General features: G+C 32.7%; 1 protein-coding gene across 2 annotated transcripts in view; it reads right to left on the reverse strand.

Annotated features, from left to right (window-relative positions):
- Positions 1-15,919, reverse strand: part of LOC123691780 (roundabout homolog 2-like) — a 48,765-nt gene extending 32,846 nt beyond the window's left edge. Inside the window, exon 1 of one of the 2 annotated variants that reach the window (XM_045636335.1) lies at positions 15,773-15,919. The gene's annotated coding sequence lies outside the window, so the exon portion shown is untranslated. Of the gene's footprint in view, positions 1-2,898; positions 2,998-15,772 lie in introns of those variants that run through there. The other variant, XM_045636336.1, reaches the window with a different exon arrangement.
- Between the last annotated feature and the right edge of the window lie 4,763 nt (positions 15,920-20,682).

Raw genomic sequence — 20,682 nt, forward strand, 5'->3', positions numbered from 1 at the left:
CTATACAGGGAAAATATAAAAAGGATACAAGAAGTTTTTTCATTGATAAGAGTGGAGAATATAAAATAATACATTTTACATAGATTTCTTGGTTTTAATGCAATGCTGGTTTAGCTAAATACAACACAAATTGGCGCATATAGCGTAAACTTGTGCTGAACGGCCTAAATTGTTAACCTTTTTAACAGCTCCTGAACGACATAGGTTCTCAATTTCTACCGTATTTTTAGACAATTCACGTAAGTAACGGTGGCTTTTCGCGACACCTACGACCCAAGTATTGAGAATAAATATGCGCATTACCATTGTATGTTAAGTGTAGAGATGGGATACATCCGTTAGTAACCGATGACCCCGCGACACGTTAACAACAGGATTTGAAGCATTAGAATCTTATTGATTCACGTTTTGAATCGTGGAGGACTGTTTTGTTTTTGAGCTAGGTGTTTTTACGATTCAAAGATTTTCAGGCCTTATTAAATCGATACTATGAATTTATTTTACTTTAGGCATTTATTGAAAATGTTAGCAAATGATATGACACTTTATTTCAATACGCATTTTTGTTACATTTTTTTATATCTACAGTTAAAATACCTGAAACAATAATTAATTGATAATATTTAGTGATAATGACAAACTTCTAAGAAAAAAATCAATGTTACCAAATTATATACAATAAATAGAATGCATAGAATCTATTTGCATAAATAATTTACTCTACGACGTTACCCTTTAGGTACGTTTAACATTGGAAAAAGATATTTTTTAAACTCTGACATTTTAGTAATGTAACACTTGTTGGGATATCAAATGACGCAATTTTACGAACTAATGTATCCAGCCAGTTAAAATGTTTCCTGTTCTAACCGTCAATTCTAGCTCTACAATTAACTGTACCGTACATGTAACTAGTGTTAAATATTAAAAAGTTTACCTACGACAACACCTACTTAAGATTTTACTTGAAAAAATTATAAGATTAGGTATCTAATTTTACAATTAATGTATTTTGTTATACTACGGGCTTGTCGGGACGCGGGTGGGTCGCATTAGGTCGAATCTTAATTACATACGGATAAATATATGTAGTTAACGAAATATAACCTTTTGCGTAGTTAATCATCTTTTATTACACCCGCACATAACAAGCCCCTACACTTTGTACTAAACCATAAACAATATTTTATTTATTTAAATGTATCTGTATTTATATCGGCTAATAAATCTTTAAAGCTCTGATTTTGAGACGATTTTCAATATTCGTTACCTACCAAGGTAAAGATTACAATTACTCTCATTGCTATAAATAGTTAAGCTAATGAAGCCTAAATATTTAGTAAACCAAGTCGGGTAACGGGTTACTGATGGGTTAAAATATTATAAACCTATCCATATTTAACTACAATTTATGTATTAACTCCAGTTAATTTAGTAAAAGTAATGTTCTTGTTAAAGTATCTGCTAATTCCGTCTTGAAAGTTCCAGTTATGAGACCAACCTTCATTTCAAAACCTTCGTTAGTTAATTCTTCCATTTCAATTTAGTTTATGTTTTCCAATATAACAAGACAATACAATCAGATATAAGACTACAGGTATTAAAATACATAAGCTCATAAAATATACATAAACAATGGTTACAAGCTTAGTAATGTTATTACTGATTGGTAGATAGGAAAGTACCATAATTTTCTTTGTAACTTATTGTCCCAATACAATAAAATCTCTGCATTATAAACGATTTTCGATATGGAAATGACGTAAGTGAATATTCATGAGTAAAGTGAATATTTTTTATATTTATTAAATTGGCTATTTACTTGTAACTACCTCAGATAGTACGTACATATAAAAAAACATATTAACTTGTTTTTGATGCCTTAAAAATGTTTTTAACCTAGTTAAAACGGAAAAAAAAAATTGCTATTCTGAAAAGCTTTGTTTTAACTTTTCTTAATGAGCGATTTTTTTCTAGGGTTAATATCACAACGCACAATCAAAAAAACATATTTTGAAATTTTAAAATATGTGCCTACCTAATAGCATTTAAACCTAATTAGGTAGGTAGTTCTTAAAAATAATGTACACACAATTTCAACATTAATCAAACTTGGATTCAACTTAACCATCAAAATAAGACGTGTAGTTATAGGTATCAACAAAACATCGATTAAAAGCTCCATTGACTAAGCCTAAATCCATTGGACGCAAAATATGTTTTTGAATCCTCAAATATTTTTTTGCTAATTCATCGTTCACTCTCCAATGATAAGAGGTCCGTGCCGGCGGAAGTCGTTTTTTCTTTCTTAGACTCTTGAGAGCTTTGCAAAATGTCTTCGAAAAACGACTTTTCGCCCTTAAGTACATTTTGACGTCCCTTCTGCACTTATTTTTTACAATGCTATAGCACTCAAAGAACAGTCCTATTATGAACCATACACAAATTCTATTACACTTTAATTAATGCAAACATTGGATTAATGCAATGTTATAATTTCCAATTTAAAAAACAAACATACGTGTTAAACATTTTTAAAAAGAGAAACTCAATTGAAGAAAAGAAACAGTAAAAGCGTTGCGATGTAACTTGTAAGTGATAACAAACAGAGATAATGAAGATAATTCTTATCATTATGTGTTCTTCATACACTTGACACCCTTTGTTTGATGTTAAAAATGTTTGTTGACTTCATAAAATTACGAGCTGTCAAGATATTTTGTATCAACATAAAAACTTTATGTAAATTAATTAAGAATTAATGTAGGTAGGTAACTCCATTCTCAAAACAAACTCCATTAAAATATATTATATCCCATCACCGAAAAAATATCTCACATAATTGAATCTATTCAAATTAATTTAGAAACTGCAAAACAAATATGCATATCAACTTACATTACAAATTGTGCATATCCAAGCAAACAGTAGCACAAGTCCAATACACAACACAAACACGAAAGCCCGAGTTAAATTTCGCGCCAACCGGGACGCAGCGACACGTCCTTCCTTCCCGGAGTCTGGGAGGGAACTGGTCGTATTGTACTACCCAGTCGGCTACAGATGCCGGGGACGCAGGGTAGTGAATCAACCCCTAGCTAACATTTACCCAGCTACGTAGCGCCTGTACTTTCCAGACTCGTCTCAGTATTGGAGACGCGATTTTTGGGGCTGAATTTTGACAGATTTTTTCACTACGCAACTTGACTCAAGAATCAGAAAAGAAAATTATAGGAAATATTAAATCTAAGTGACCTGTGTTTGCTTCGATGGACGTCAAACGAAATCGTTATTTTACATTTAACTACAAACAAATAAAGCCTATAAGTATTGCTCCGTTTTTAGTTATCATAATAAACACAACTGAATATTTTTGAAATTTTTTATTACCTAAATAAAAAATACCTAGTTACTTAAATATACATTTTTAATATTTTTGTAAATTGTAAAGATAGACACATAAAAATCAAGCTCTAAAATTCAACTTGCGGATTTTCATTTGAACGTTGTAAAATTTTAACTTAAAGTTAGCATGCGAAGTAAACAAAGTAATTAAGGACAGCCATAAACCTAATAAGACCGCGTACTTTGTATATTTTATGAAGAAAAATTGGACCCTATATTAACAGCTCTTTTATACGACACTAAATTCAGTTTTGTTACGGCAAGAGTCAACAAGGTAGATAATACGGCTATAAAATCTGGCTATTTATAAAATGTCTGCAATGCTGGTGCAATGTGAGAATAATCCCTATCGATCTAGGTTAATTTTAACTTAGAGCGGCGATGGAGCAGACAATTTCGACGTGTAACGTCCGATAGCTCGTGGTTTCTGGTGAAAATGCCAAATAGTATATAACAATGGACCTATTTCGGACGTGGTTACACAGCCAGCTATCTTGTTAATTAAATAATATTATGACTAGGAAAGTTTTAACGCAGGAAATACTTGCAGTAACTTAAATATCTATGTTAGTGGAAGATGAAGTAAATGAAGCTAATAAAAGCGTGTTAAAAAGCTTGAAGTAGCTTAACTCATATTTTACTGTGACTCGTACAGGTTAAAATAAAAATATTAGTAGAAATACATAATTAAATATTAAAAGTTTTGATCTAATCAACACCGTGGTTATTTTTGCTGAATTTGAAATACACACTTTACTTGGACAACATGATAAAATACATCTACTTCTTATATAAAAACGAAATATTTCGTATCACGTATGTACATAATAATTCTTCTTCATATCTACATTTACATTATAATATTCTTACAATATGTATATAACATGTGAGATCATAGTTTTTCACTCTTCCTACTATCTCAACAAAATACACCTAAAAGCTAAAATTACGCGATACATTTCAAGGCGACTATCCCTTGGGTCAGATAATTTCTCTCATAGATTCGTTTGACCTTCTGTAGGTCAATGTGCCTATAAGTTTACTGCTGAGATGAGGTTGCCATTACGTAGGATCCTTTTACTATCCCGCCAGCTCCGCAAAGCTAGTATCAAGTGAATTGATATTAAATTTTATAGCGGGCTTATACGTGTGGCTAGGGCGACATTTAATCTTTGAGAACGCTGTACTTATTACGGATTAAGACGTGATTAAGGAGGTGCGATTTACTTGAATAGAAATGTATGTGGAATATATTGTAAAACCGTATGAAATATATTATTCAATACATATTGCCATAAATTAAAAGAGTTTTCCTTAATGTGTGTGTATTGATTTAAAATAAAATTGTGAAAGATTAGTAACTATGTAACTATTAAATATACAATAAATCGCCGACATTATGGGTAAAAATAAAATTTAGTAATCCAAATCAGGACTGCAATAGTTTTCACAATCGAGACAGTAACTATGTAGCAACAAGAAATCCGTTGAATACTCTCTAGACGACTATATTCCTTTAATTTACATCTTCCAATAAAGATGCGGGTGAAATGACAAATTGACGCACGTCATATCATTTTTATAGTCCCGCAGTTTAAACTGGCACTGAGTAATATAAGTTCGATGATGGAGCAGAATACAAAGTATGAGTTGCTTCAAAAGAAGAATTCAAAGTAATCTAATATTAATCAATGTTCATCGGTGTTTTAGTTAACCCTTCCGTTCTTTAACCCCTAGAGGTAAGGTTAGGAAGATAAGGAATAGGTCATTTTTGCCCAGTACTTTATTGGCAAATATTTAATTTTATAACAAGTTTGTGAGGTAAAAAAAATTTATGAGCGAACCTTCACGCAAAAACAAATTGCGGATGGTAAGAAATTTCTCTATATACATTTACTTGTATTATTGTTCTACTACTTGATAATACACAAATTTAAAGTCCCAGGTTAAAATTACAACAGAGAAGAATTGTATTTGTATCGTATTGAAGTCCTTAAAAATGTACATTACCTTTTGCCGTTTCATTGTTTTCACATAAAAATAAGACTTACAAACACGTTAAAAAGCCGTATGTTAAGAGAAAATCCATACAAATACATACAGTATTTTCAAGAAAAGAGCAACACTGGAAGTCTTCGTACATGTCAAGATGCGAGTAGACGTGACAACGAATTTTAAAGTGCACTCTACGTAATAGCGTTCTCGATGCTTCGAAATCATGGTCTGAAGCGTCACATCGCGTTGAAAGACTTCCGACGAAAGACACGCTAATCACTCGCCTTGTAGAACTAGAGGCTAGAGTGTAGCTAATCCCGAGCGCCATGTTAAGCTCACTAAATCCTATCTGAAGCATTCATCTGTGAAACGGAGCGCTTTAATTATATATTGATAAAGAAAAGTAAATGTTACTGTACCTACAGACTCGAGAATGTTTACTTGGGTTTTGTAGAGACCGTGTTTAGCTACTGCAGCTTAATTACGTTTCAGTATCTTGGCATTACACGAGATAAAAAGCTTTTAATTTCGTGTTTACTTCAACAATGTAATTGGGCTTCACACTTTTTACTAGATTACATTAGATCTTTGAAATTTGTCAGTTGAAATGAACGTAAAATTTAGTGTGTTCTGTTAATTTTGATTCATGTTCCTAGTTTCTTTAAATTCAATTACGAGTACGTTATGAATAGTGTTGCCGCATAATTTTACATTTAAATTCAATAACATACACAAAATATTATTCAGAAGTCGCACGATTCCTCAATTTTCCAGCTCTGCATGTCGCGATTCCATCGGGGATAAACTATTTTATCATCCCGTCTTTCCTACGCTACGTTATTAATATTTCAGCTGGATAAGCTAGTTGTTTTGCTGAGTAAGACGTCGGATTCGGTACAGGCTTCAGGCAGCTTGTGGGAGGACGTGTTCTAACTTATTAAGTTCTAAGAGCACGTGTGTTGTTACTTTGACGAAACTAAAAGCTTAATGGCGTGGTTTAAAAGAATCTAGAATGCTAGAAGAACAAGAGACAGAGAATTTATATTTCCTTTTTTATTTTAAATGCCTTTAAATGATTGGTGTTTTTTCGTTTTTCAAATACCGTTTATATAATGTCATGTGTACATTCTTAACAATCAAGCAAAGTCAGATTTTCATTCCGCATAAAAACAAATAAATAGAATTGTATATCGATCAATCCTTCATCGGCTTTATTAGACCAATAATCATCAACAACTTTCGAGTATACTGTACTATTATTTCATGGCATACCTATACCCCAATGGAAATGATAAAAGTTTGAAAGATGATACAATTAGAAACATCAACACAGAAAACTTTATGACTAATTGTCAAAACAATGAAAGAGATGTACGCGGGAGTAAATGAGTCGTTCGAGTAGAAAATTATTGTTTGTTCAATTAACGTATGAAATTAACTTATCATTTTACATATACATGTTAGTTAGTTAGACTAATTAAGAACACCCAATTTTACGCCGGTTTCGGGAGATTGAATATGCTACCATAATATACGGGGATTCTAATGTTGTGTTATAAATGGAACAGTTTTCTAATTTTAAAATCCAAAAAAGTTTATCTTTTCTGTGTTTGCTTGAAAACTATAAAAATATGTTAATAAAAAAATATCAAGACGACTAAGATCCGTTACGCAAATAAATATAAGATATTGAATACAAAGAAAATATGAATTAAGATTACATTTTTTTGAACATCTATTAAATGATTAATGAAAATATCATAAAACTATAGATATAGTTCATCTACTTTGATGTCATATACCTACATAATATATGCACGTTAAAATTAAACCCACCTTTTTGCAGGCTTAATAAAACGAGCTATCAAGACCTTTCATTGCTGATTGCGTGGTATTAATTTTGAGTAAATCGTCGGGAGTTTCATACCGTGCGGGGATATGTAAATTCGTACAATCAGAAACGACACACCTTCAAATGCTGATTGAGTTGTCATGAATGTTGTATGATGAAATCTAGGACATATCTGAGAGAATTTATAGAACCAGGTCGGTGTGGAATAAATTGTCTTCGTTTAATTAAATTTCCTTAGCATCGTATGAAATTGATTAATTAAAGAAGACGTCCTAATGGATTAACGGGATATGTTATAACATTTGGTTTTATTGTAAATAAAATTACCAGATGAGTAAACCCGTATCCCTTATACCCTTATTACTAAGCGGTCTGTGGCCAACAATAGACACACTGATATTGCTTGTTAGTAAAATTTTATTAGGGTGCATATTTATTTTAGCAAATAATATGAAATCGCCAATACACTGCCACGGGAATATAAATTGATACATAATAAGTAAATAATATACGTCTGACAAAATAATGTAGGAGCTCCACGTTCTATTCTCGAAGGAACATTTAAAATTGAGGTAGCTCAGTAACTCCCACCAACTCAGATAAACTTTTCTAGACATTTTAACATTCTGAATGATTGAAAGCAAAGAAACATTTTTACTCAGCACGTACCGCGCCAGAAACTCGTCCATACCACGTCCAAATAAATACTAACTTTAAAACAGCTTGCTGTCGGTCACGTCGTACGTAACTTTTATAAGTGCTGTGTTCGTATAAAGTTTTACAAGCTATCTTATATAACAGTATTCGTAAATACAACGGCGACCCCGAAACATTTCACTTAAGCCAACAACGATAAGTAATACTTTTATATCTCCACCCATTTTGGCCGGGTTCCCGGAATGTTTAAGGGATAGCCTGGATATTCTCCAACGTCCGTCTGCCTCATTATCGTACTAGTGTTAATGCTGGGTGCCCGTGAAATCTTTTAGAGGGCACTCCACCTAGTGCGTTTTAATTCTGTCTCTTTATTGCTTGCTTCGTTAACGTCGAGAGGTTATTTGGCTGAATGAAAGGAGTAAGGTTTAGTCCCGAATTAAAATGGGGGAGCGCGAACGAAATTTTTGGCTGCAACTCAATAAACTCGGAATGACCAATTTGTTTTGTGCTCATTATTTAAACAGAAAACAAGAGGAAATTATTTCGTTTTATTTCATTAAACTTATTTGGCAACCCACCTATTTTTTGCGTCGCAGATTATGAATGAAAACGTTTCAGTTTAAATTTAAAGGTAGACGTACTAAATCATTTTTTACACCAAACGGTGTAAATGAAAACTATCAATGGGATTGGGTGTAACAAAAAATCGATATCATTGATAAATGACGATGCGTGTGTATCGTCTACCTCTATATTGACGGTCTCGACCCAAGCCTTGCTGTTTTGTCACCGTTTATAAAATACAGCCTTCGATACCACCCCACATTATGTATCACTATTTTATAAAAGTCATACCTCATTCCGGTTGGATAGATGTCTATAAAATGTTCAGCTGCCGGCAACAAAAGATCGTGTCTGATGGTCAACTTATTGTAACACCGAGTGGTACAATAGATATCACAGATCATTCGTCCCACGACAACAATAAGCCTGGTATTGTAGGTTTTAGTTGCTCGAAACATTTGGGCAATGAATGTAGGTATACTTAAAACTTTTTATACACTGATGTAACAACTCTATTTTTTACGCGAATCGTTTAAAGTTTGACGTGATTTATAGTTCGAATATGAATAAAAAATCTCGCAATATATTTAATTTATATGTACAATGCACATAGTAATATTTCATATGAATATTTATTTATAATGATATGTTTAACGAATTATAACAGACTTTTATTTGCCCCACTTGTGTGTACATTTCTTATCTACTAGGTACTTCTAAGTCGGATAGGTAATAAAAATTTTATTAGCGTTATGGTTCTTATGTACATTAAGTCATAGAATTATCGTTTTTATTATTATATTCTTTATGCATCGTTAATAATGAGCTTGCTACAATAACGGCTACTATGCAGCATAAGGACACTCCAACAATATAACGTAGGTGTAAAACTCCGTATATCACGTGGGTCGAAGTTTATATTTTGACAAACGGTCCAAAACTCCCATTGTTATCTTTAACGCAATATATCAACACATGACGTACGATCGAAAAAACATGAAAGGACTTTTTTAAACCAAACGTTAAAACAACGAGTGGAAACTTTGATACGTTTGTAATCTTTATACCACCAAAAATGTGTTAAAAATTTAGTAATAACGATCCTTAATTTATCCATGAGCTTGAAACCACGTTACAATGTAATCGAGACAATTACCAAAATGATTTCCAGTATACTAACGGTGATTTATCGTGTCGTCAATTGAATTTCAATGCGCGACCACCCGCTTACTTACTAACGATGTCATTCGAAACAATACTAGAAGCACAATGCAGGAATAACGACCTTCTCAGAGCCGGCTATTGATACTACTAGCTAAACAGCCAAAAACAAAAGATGCATATAAATCACAGAATCTACACCACGTAGCCAATTCGGATACACTGTCACGTAATCAAAAAATATCATCATGCTATTGTATACTTTAAGCGTTCACTTTAAAGGTTAAATTTCTACAGCATTTGTTCCACTCCGTTCAATTTTAGTAGAACTGTATTTTCTCGTAAACAATAGCAGTTTTCGGACATTGTTAACTTTACAACCACTACACTATAACATAATCATTGGTCTATTGTCGGACATGTAATTCTCGATGGTATATAGTGGGTGTTTAAAGCTTTTATTCTACACAGACTAGGCTTTTTGCACATTGAATGACACAATATTTTTACCACGACGTGTGACGAATGGTTTGTTAAAGCCCTGCGGGTATTTAGACCTTTCCTGGTTTTATAACAATTGCACGTTACCTTGGAAACTTCTTTGTAGAATGACGTCGATTAGGAATGATTGAGCGGTACTAGCTCGGAGATTAATCGTCTATTCATTTGTTTTTATTTAGTTTAATAAAGTGTGCTCTTAACTATGCACTAACTTATTAGAAACTTATAAAATATTATCTATCAAATCCCTACTTAGTGGAATAATTATTCATACGAACATTACCATAAACCAAGTTTCATAGCAATAGAAACAAACAGTTTTAATTCAATGCAACCAGACTAATTCGCATCAAACTCCACAATTTAGCCAACAAATTTACATAGAAACGTACAATTGACCGCAACTCTAGGACAATTTGGTACGAATTTGTCTCGCTTTCGCTAAACAGAGGAGGCAGGGTAAAGTTGGTATCCCCGGACAATTTACGTGCTACGCGCCACCTAATCTAATTGCCGCCTTTATGCGGCCCGGTGTTGCTTTGACCTTAGTAAATGCATTTTGTGTGTTCCTAATTATCACCTCCAATTTAACATCATGTTCCTATGAAGTAATGCAAACAGTTTTTAAGATACTTTTTGTGTAATATTTATTACCTCCTACACAGTAAGCAAGTAGGTAACTAGGTACTCCACAGAAATCATAGTATACACGATGAGTCAAAACATGTAGATTTTTATCTTTTTACATATTTAAGTAACATTTATGACCTTTCTTTCAAGACTTCTTCTTCTAAATTACATTACACTCCGAGTCAAACGTCGGGAAAATAATATAATGAATAAATCGCGTTTAAAATCCGTTAAAAAATCTTTCATTTCTAATCATAACGATATGTCTAATAAACGAATTCTATTCTAAATTAAAAAGTATTTTTTTTTATACATAATATAACCTTTTTTTTTTTTGTAAGGTGTTTCTCAATGTTAGCCAGAAGGGCTTCTACATTTTAACGCGGACGCGGGGGTGAACTGAAGGTTCACCCTGGTAGCGACATGCACAAGGGCGTCCCCCCTTGACGGGGACCACGAACCTCGGCTTGAGCTGTCGCTTGAGTGGAGGAGGCCAGAAGGGCCCTAATCGGACGGGCTAATATAATCTAAACGAAACGATGAAATAAAGATTGATTCACCGCAATTATCGGAGTAGTCTCACGAAGAACATTAATATCTCCAGATAATTATCGCTATGTAAGTTTTCCAACACAACAATGTGTTCGGCAAATAATTTTTCAAGACCCTCCCAAACGTGGGATTGCTCATAGCATGACAGTCTAAATTAACACATCGCTCCATCTACCCTCAAAACACGCACCACAAACTTTCACAAATCTAACGAACCATCCCCTTGCCGATGATAAAGATTTTCTTTTCGTATTTCTTTTTAATAAAACTTTACTTTGTTACGATTTTTACGTTATTTCGGCGTAATTCGACGGACAATAATTGTGATGTTTGGTAACGATTGTATCAATTTATTTTAGGGTAGACAGTGTATTTTTAGGCAAATCATTTCACTCCGTATTCTGCGCCGTATGTTTAGCTCTAATGGTAAGAATTTTTGATTGTGGATCGAATATATTTATGTGATAATTATGACTATGATAATGATGTTCATCAAGGATTCATCAAACTGATAATTTAAAGGTAATGTTATTTTACTTATAGCTGATCATCAAACCAATGTGTATAGCTATTTAACTTTGCTAACACGTTTGTTAATACTCTGTCAAGGTTAACATTTCACAAATACAAAACTAATTAAATTAAGATTGAACCATTTCATTCGCAGAAATCAGACAATACACATATGAGAAACGCAGGGCTATCTGAAGGAAATTTAGGTATCGCGTGGCTCATTGAAACGGAGGAACACGCGATCGTAGCGATCGTAGCTCACTGAGGGAATACGAACAGCTGATAATTTACTGCCACGCTTTTCTAATAGACAAGAGGTGGTTCTTTGACGCAAATGTTACGTAAGCTAGGTACTGCGTTCGTGTTTATAGAGGAACTAATTTTGTTTTTCGGGTACCTATAGATTTTCGTATCGCATTTATAATTCCTAATAAGAGGATAATTTCGTTTAAATTGAAATCATTGGTTAAATTCTTAAAATTCTAGCTCTTACAAACTTATGAAGGAAACTAGTCAAATCTAGTCTATTAATTTAATACCTGTTGGAACCTATAATTAAACGATATTTTCTTCTCTTATATGAGGATTCTTTAAGTATTTTCAGTTTTCACACAACACTCACTTAAAACACAAAAAATGTTTCCATAAAAACGCAATGTTACATTTATATACACGTTAGGTAACTATAAACAAATATATTTTGTGAACAACGGAAAGGACCTGAAAAGCAAACAGCATGAACATTGAATAAGCCAATAAACTCATGAAATTACTAAATGTGGTTATATTTACAAGAACTGTGTCTTGAAACATTTCATTAAATTCCTTTTAATCAAATTAGAGTTCCGCAGTCAAACAACCGCAAACCCTTATTAATTAGGTAGTCCACTTCTATTTGACCGGGCAGTGTCCGCTGTCCCTTGTTCCGTAGTTTTGAAGACAAAGTTAAACTTGTTTAGTGTAATACATTAACATACATACGCTGTATTTACTAACTGTCTCAGCGAATTTGTGAGAAGGATTAATAGTAGCGGTATCCAAAGTATTTTCATCGTGGTCGATTTTTCATTGGATGTTAAATATACTGTGCTCTAGAATGAAACATAAAAAACTTCGTTGATAAGGATAAAAATCTTTTAATATTATTATTTGGGTTATCTAAATTTAATCACGTAATTGCCGAATCCGGATTTAAAAACAGTTTAACCTTAAAAAGCGTACGGTCTACAGAACCCGACGTAGAAAATCAGCTACGTTCATTATGCCTGTATAAAATAAAATAACATTTATATTGTGTCCCCATTTATAGACTGGTTTCGTGCAAATTCGGTATGCGAAACTATGTTCTGTTTCCGGTTAGAACGCAAATATTATACGAATATAAAATTTAATGCATTTTTATCACGACTCCAGTGCGCCTGCTATTCTGAACCAATTTCAGAAAATAACGTTTGAAATTAATTACTTTGGTGGGCGTAAATCTTTTATTATTTCACAAATACCTAAGCTAAATTAAAAGCAAAAGCCGTGAAATTGGAACGATAATTTAATTTGGTACCTTGTAGGTATTGAAAAATGTTTGTTATTTCACCCAGTTAAGCAGATTCTTAATGGTTTACTTATTTTTAATTGCGATTAGCACTAAAATTATGAAAACCTTCGTGTTCTGGTCGTTTTTTTTTAACTTAATATTATTTTGATGATTTTTTTTCTATTATACCGATAGATACAGAACTTGTATTTGATGCTTATTTCAAAGTGGTAGCTAATGATAACTGTTGTTAGGTATTAATTAATGTATTAAAGAGTAATACAAAAACAGAAAAGGTGTAATAATGAGAGTACCTATTAATTTCATACTTCTCCATTATGCGTCTTCATAAAGTAATAGGTACTATTTTGCCCAAAATACATTCAATCATCTCAAAAGCGGTTATTTCCAAAAAGTTATTTATTTAGTTGTGACAAAGTTGATTTTTGGATAGCAATGTTCGGGTCGGTTTCGCTTGAAGTTGAATGCGTCCATTTCTTCTGCCGCCCATAATAATGTTTGGCGATTTATCAAATGGCAATTTCGTAATAGATACCGCCGCCCGATGCGACGTCTGATAAAAATATATAAATTGCACAGATAGCCCGATATTCATTTGAGAGTGCGAAATGTTGAGTAATGTCAAGAGTTATCAAAGATTTCGCTGTAGGAATTTTGTTATGAAATTCGGACGTTACTATTTATCGATATTCGATATATAGGTACCTACAGTTACTATTGTATATAAGTAAAAATTGCAAATAATTACAGTATTAGAGCTTTTGGCTACAATTATTATAATGAAGAAAGGTAGATAATTAGATAGTGGTATACCTAGTACTTTATCATTGCTTAAAAAACGGTTATTTTTATCATATTCTTTGAATAAACGAAGCATAAATTTATGATTAATTACCTACTGATTTAACTGGTTGACTAATGAATTTCTCCTCAATAGTGTCCTTTGTATCTTTAATTTTGCAAATTTGCCATTAAAACAAGATTAAACCCATTATGTTTTAGTGTTATTTCCAATAAATATTATGCAAGGAAACAACGTGGATAAGCTCTCATGATATTTATTTATTTAATTTATGGAACACACAACAATAAATACACATTACATTATAATTATATAACAAGACATTATCTAATTAATTGTATCTAATTGATTAATATTGGATACGTTGCCAACTTCAGGAGTAATCAATTAATTTCATACAAGCTTTAGTCCTCGGATTTGGTTACATATTTCCTAGTTAAGAAATTTCCAAAATTGTTTTACTTCAAGGTGCTGGGGCTTCTTCAAGTATAGCTTCATAAGTTTCCTAGTTTTTGCATTACATAATATGATACATAGAGAAACAACATTCGCATGCATAATATTAATATTTCATATTGCGAAAATAATATAAAATATTTTATTTATGTTGAGCGGGACTATAGATGGCGTGTAGGACAAGGTACAAGCGAAGCCGGGGGAAGAAAGTAATAAATTGATATTTCAAAAATTAAAAAGTAGTATGATAGATTCCAATTTTCATCTCATAACAATAGTATGTTTTTAGTTTAACACTTTTTTTCTTTTCTTGAATAATAGAAAACCTATATACAAAAGGTCTCATAGACAAATCCCTAAAGCCTTAACGGTAACCGGACGTACTTATTCCACGTGCCGGAGATAAACATACCTCGTGTTTATCCGTAATAATACCTTTTGTAACACTCCTTTGTACACTGTTATCTGTTTTATCGCTGTTCCTTTGTATCTCTTAACCAATATCCCCAATTTTAAACGAATGCCCGAACACGTTTAATGTGCTGTTCGTAAGGGCTATAATTGCTTGGCAGGCATTTTTCAAAATGTTCCGTTTAATTTGTCAAATCGGTAAAGTTCACGGAGATATCACACATACAACAATGGATCTAAATGACTCTATTCCTGACATCTCTTTTTTCTATTGTCATGGATCTAAAAGCGTTGGTGTAATTTATGTTTTTTTTTAGTCTGTAGAATTGTAGATACAAGTGATTTCAATAGATGATAGCTATAAGTTAGTGTCTAAATAGTAGATAAATGTAATGGGCCAAAAAATCTGTTTTCTTTACGTAGATACATTCATTTTATTTTATCCTATTACCAAAGTGTCTAAAGCCACCTTGAATTGCTTAACTACGGACAACGTTACAGCTTCAAACTTTACGTAATGTGTTACATTGATGAATTTACTTTGTCTTTACCATTATACTTTAATGATGAACTAATCTTATAAGATACTATTATTGGAATAATACTAATGGTCTACCGGTACCGCACATTACCGCACATACAATATGTCAGAAACCAAAAGCTTCACATAAAACTTTAAATAATATACAACATAATAAACCAAGTAAATTTAAAAACACACCTCATTTAATCCAACAAACAGTCAAGTCCGTTCACATTTCAGCAATTACACAACACAATACACACATACATTAGCGGTACGGTCGCAAAATTACAAGTCAGTTACGAGTAAAATCCCGTAGGCGGAAAGTAGCGGTCCGCCCTAACGTGCACCCTCCACGGCTATCGAAACAGCACTGAGGGGAGGGTCAGAGCCTCCAGCCTGAAGACTCCAAGCAGACGCGCGCATCTCATACCTTAAGCACTCTATATACATAAGTAGCAAGGGCCTCGGTCCTCAAGCTTGCAATATCGGCGGCAGGTAAGAAATGTTTCACATTACTGCTTATAAGGTTTACTACCGTCATACATGTCAAGTGCTGAAAGAAAATCACGTTGGGTTTCATAACAGTGTGGTATAAAAATTTATGTACGAGCCCTGTAGTTCGCCTCATATGCTTGTTTACGTATGTACTAGAGTTTAGTTTTTAGAGCGTCTATTAATTTCATGTTTAGATATCACGATATTTTTGTTCTAGCAACCACATTATGCTAGGAAAACAAGTTGTTTGTTGCCTTAATTACCTTAATTTAGATGTACAATATTTTATTGTTTCTGTTTCGAATAACCATCTTAAAGCTTCATATTGGCAAATCTCAGAAAATCTTCATATCAGAAAATCGTTCATACCATAAAAAATTACCAAACAATCAAACTCAAACGGCTATCAACAAACATAAATACTATCTAATGTTTCCTACCTACATAAACGTTCGTACTTCGCTCGGTCTGTCTCAAAAACCAGCCCCTCAAAATGTTCACGAACAATTGAGTTAACATCGTTACATTTCCCAGCTCGATAAGTGCCTCTCCGCTAATTATCTGGAAACAATACTAGGTTTTTATTTACCCCACAGAAAGATAAATGTACCGCGTCACACGTCACCTCTGCACTTAATAAAGCGAGGAATTGCGTAGATATAATAAAAAAAAACTGAAGTCCTCCCAAAATTAACGATGTATGAGTTGACAGCAGTCGAGGCTTATCTCCTGTTTTAATGGGAACGAAAGTAACCTTTCCCTTTTTTGCGGGGAATTAACTATGTTTTCTTTTGCGTAATGAAATGTTTTTTCAGCTGTTTTGATGTATGTTCTTTGCGGTTTTGTTTACTTATCCTGATATATTATATATATATATTTAGATATATTATTACCTTTGATGAATCTTTATTCTTATTAGGGCCGATTTTTCAATCCTTGGTTAAAATTTATCGTCCAATAAAGTATTACACGAACATTTTAAAATGTCACCTGTAAACTGTCAAATACGGAAAATTGGAATACATTTTTGAAACGGTAGCTTAATACGTTATTCTTTGAATAAGTTTTAAGCAACGATTGAAGAATCAGCCCTTAGTTACTCATTCTTCTGTGTTTTATTACTTTGACTTTATTTTTATAATGACATCTTCTTTCACATTTTATGTAAACTGATTGAATACTGTTTTATTACTAAAAGTTTTTTTAAAGACATAAATTTATAACGAAAGCACACCCCGGACACTCCATACAAAATTATCCTTTTGACAGTCACACTGTAGAGACTGCAAATGTGTGTGTTAACGCTTTATGGTTGGCACATTTTTGACTAGCGTAAAAAAAATTCGCGTTTTTCTGATGAAATACATCCGTAAACAGCACAATATCTAACCATTTTCTACGAAAATCGATAATCACAAATCCAAAATAATAAAATTACTTTAAGTCAATTTGATTAATGTTGTCAATCTTCGTTGCGTATCGTGCGGGGTGAGGTAAGTGTTTAATATTGGCGGGAGGCGGAGAGTGTCCGTTCTGTAGCGTTTAGCTACTATTATGTATTCCTTAGATTACAAAATAAAAGACAGATGGAGCGTTGCCGAACTAAACCGAATAATTTATCGTCATTTTCAATAAAGCTATGTGTGCTGTCATTTCGCCGCTGCACTGTACGTACACGGTGATTCTGTGTGCGTGTAATGTTGCCAGATATTGAAAAATTTCCCAAATTTTTCCCCAACTACAGAAAAAAGAGGGTTATGTTTTTTGAGTTAATGGATGTATGTATAATATTTCTTTGACACGCCCTGCAGTGTTGCAACCGTTGGACCGATTTTGAGTTGTGAGGTTTCATTGCAATGATCTGAATTATTATGTTAGTGGCGGTAGTGACGTAGGCTATATGTATACATAAATGAGAAGTCAAGTTTTAATTTTTATTTAAATTCTTTTATTACATAAAGTACCTGCCTACTAAAGTTATATGTATATTGACAAAATAATTGTATTCAATTTTTTATTAAATAAATTACATAAAAAAGTTTCAATATTAAAGTAAATTAGTTAAAAGTTCTATAATAATTATATTATTTTTTATTTTTCATAATATATGAATACGAATAGCGGTAGTTTTTAGTCGAGAATACGGGACATTTTATTTTCATCATATCCATCATGGAGTTCACATAAATTAAATCGCCAGCGAAAACGACTATGACGTTTTTAAGCTTTATAAAAGTAACAAAATAATGTACCTATTATGCTTATTAAAATAATCTAATAATTATCATGAACCTTTAGTACACTATACAAATATTCACATTCACGATCGAAAAATCCAACAGCATTACCCTGAAGATCTTTTAACCATTTTACCGTTTTACCAATAAAAATGGCAAATTCATTTTCAAAATACTGGGAACATACGTTGAAGTTTTGTATTCCTTCATATCTGTAAAATTATTATTCGTATTAAAGAAATAAATCAGCCAAATAATCTACAGAAAACCTGTGAAACGATGTTTTATCTTTTTTTTTGTTTTCGGGAACAAATTTTACAGCGTTTTATTATCACAAGACGGCATTTTTTTACTAAAATTGCAAACCCTTTTTGACGTATTGCATGACACTTTATGCGCTATAGCACTGGTGCAGCGACGTATTTGTTTTTGATTTCGTATTTTCTTTGACAAGGGCGACGGGCGGTTGTCATGCTCCATCTGTACTTTATTTTGTAATCTAAGATGTATTCTGTGACGAAAGTAAAATATACCTACGCAATAAATATAGAAATTACTTTTTCATGTAATTGTTCACAATTGATGTCCGACCCAAATACAATTATGGTAAGTTCTGGAAAAAATTTAGTACCGTAGGACTTAAACAAATTGTTTTTGTATTTTTATTTCAGAATTGACTTTGGAAGGTTAAGGACTATTTTAATCAGCCGTTGATGAAAACTGCGTATTTTTTTATCGAAATTAATTGTTCGTTATGGGTTATCCTGTTTCTTCCCTTAATAACGCGATTTCTTTTATACGATTTCGACATCTTTAAATTGGATTAGGTCTCGAATTTTCAATTATTTACCGTGATCTTAGTACCAACATATTTCTTAGGAATTCTATACACTTGCGTGCTTTCCTGACAACCAATCCATTTGCCGGCTTGCCTTGGTCGTGACAGTTCCTTCTGACTGTTCATGTATGTCTCAAAGCCGTCGTATCCATTTTCAAAATTGAATTGGAATTAAAATCTTTTAACGTTAAAAATTTTAAAGAAAATACGGTAATTGAATACCTTGAAGTATCGGTTTTTAGCGGATAAAGCTAAGTAATAAAATAATCTGATTTATTTCTGTGCGGCAATGAGATTAAATTATTCATTTTTATTAAAAATTAAAATGTAAAGAGTTTATCGATTAATAATATATATATTATTTATTTAATCACGTCTTGACTACATTTTAATTGCATCCATATTTTGTTGTAACTGCCTTTTACTTTTTAAAAGCCCTAATCATAAATCTCAACCCCTCCGCTCCAATAACCTTTGTTAATCCCAGATATGAATAATTGATTCAACAATCCCAATTTTAAAATTAATAATTAATTTACAAGGTGCACTCTAAGAGGATCGTTGAGAGGCTTAAGCGAAAAGTTTGCACTGAACAACCATCGACGTGCTCGTAATCCCGCCGGTAACTGGCAGAGTCTGAAAAGCGTGTAGACCGTTAAAAATTCGGATTAATATTGTTACAACGGAAAATATTGCTGTCAATAATAAATTAAGCTGATGTCATTTCCTTTGCGAAATCGTGTAATTATTTTCGAATGACATGTAAAACCGGATTATTTTACGAAGCGCAAAATTTATGGACGCTTGCTTTTAATGGATTGATTTCGGTTCTATAATTTCTTTGTTGCGTGGTAGTTACAATAATAAGAGCTTATATAATCTGTATCTCATTCAACGTGGATTAGTAATTAAATTCTAAATGTCATTCAATTTCCAATCTTGAAGCCCCCACATGACGTAGAAAGGTGCGAACTCGGAACAAATTGTGTTAAAATGTAATAGAGATTCGTTTCCCGTCCAACTTTCCTGCAGATTACGAGGCAAATTCAATATTTAAGATTGATTTGGGCAGATGCTTGAAGGCTTGAACGCCTTTGTAGGGTGTAAGATGTACGATACTTTTTCCTTACTTGAAACGTTTTATGGCAGGATCCCATCAATATTTATAGGAAATTAAAACTTATAATGGATATTAGAAACGTTCGTGTTTAGGCAGTTTTTATAAAGAGTGAAATTTTCTGTCAATTAAGTATTGTGCTTGGAAAGTAGTCGCGCCTTTTGTTAACTTTGTAAGCGAGACGAATGTAAAAGCTTTTACGGTTCCAACCGAATCCCGAAGAAAAAGAAGTAAAACGCGTTTCATACTTTAAATCGAGAAAATTTACATAATATTGCCGCTCATTCGCCTTCACCAACTTCAGGGGTCTTATGGTAAACGATCTGAGATGAAATTCAGAATATTTCGGAATCGCTAATTAGATACGCGAATAATATAAATCAAACAAAAATTCTTGTTGAAAAACGATTCAATAATT

The sequence above is a fragment of the Colias croceus genome, chromosome 5 (assembly GCF_905220415.1).
Source record: "Colias croceus chromosome 5, ilColCroc2.1".
NCBI classification, from domain to species: Eukaryota; Metazoa; Arthropoda; class Insecta; order Lepidoptera; family Pieridae; genus Colias; species Colias croceus.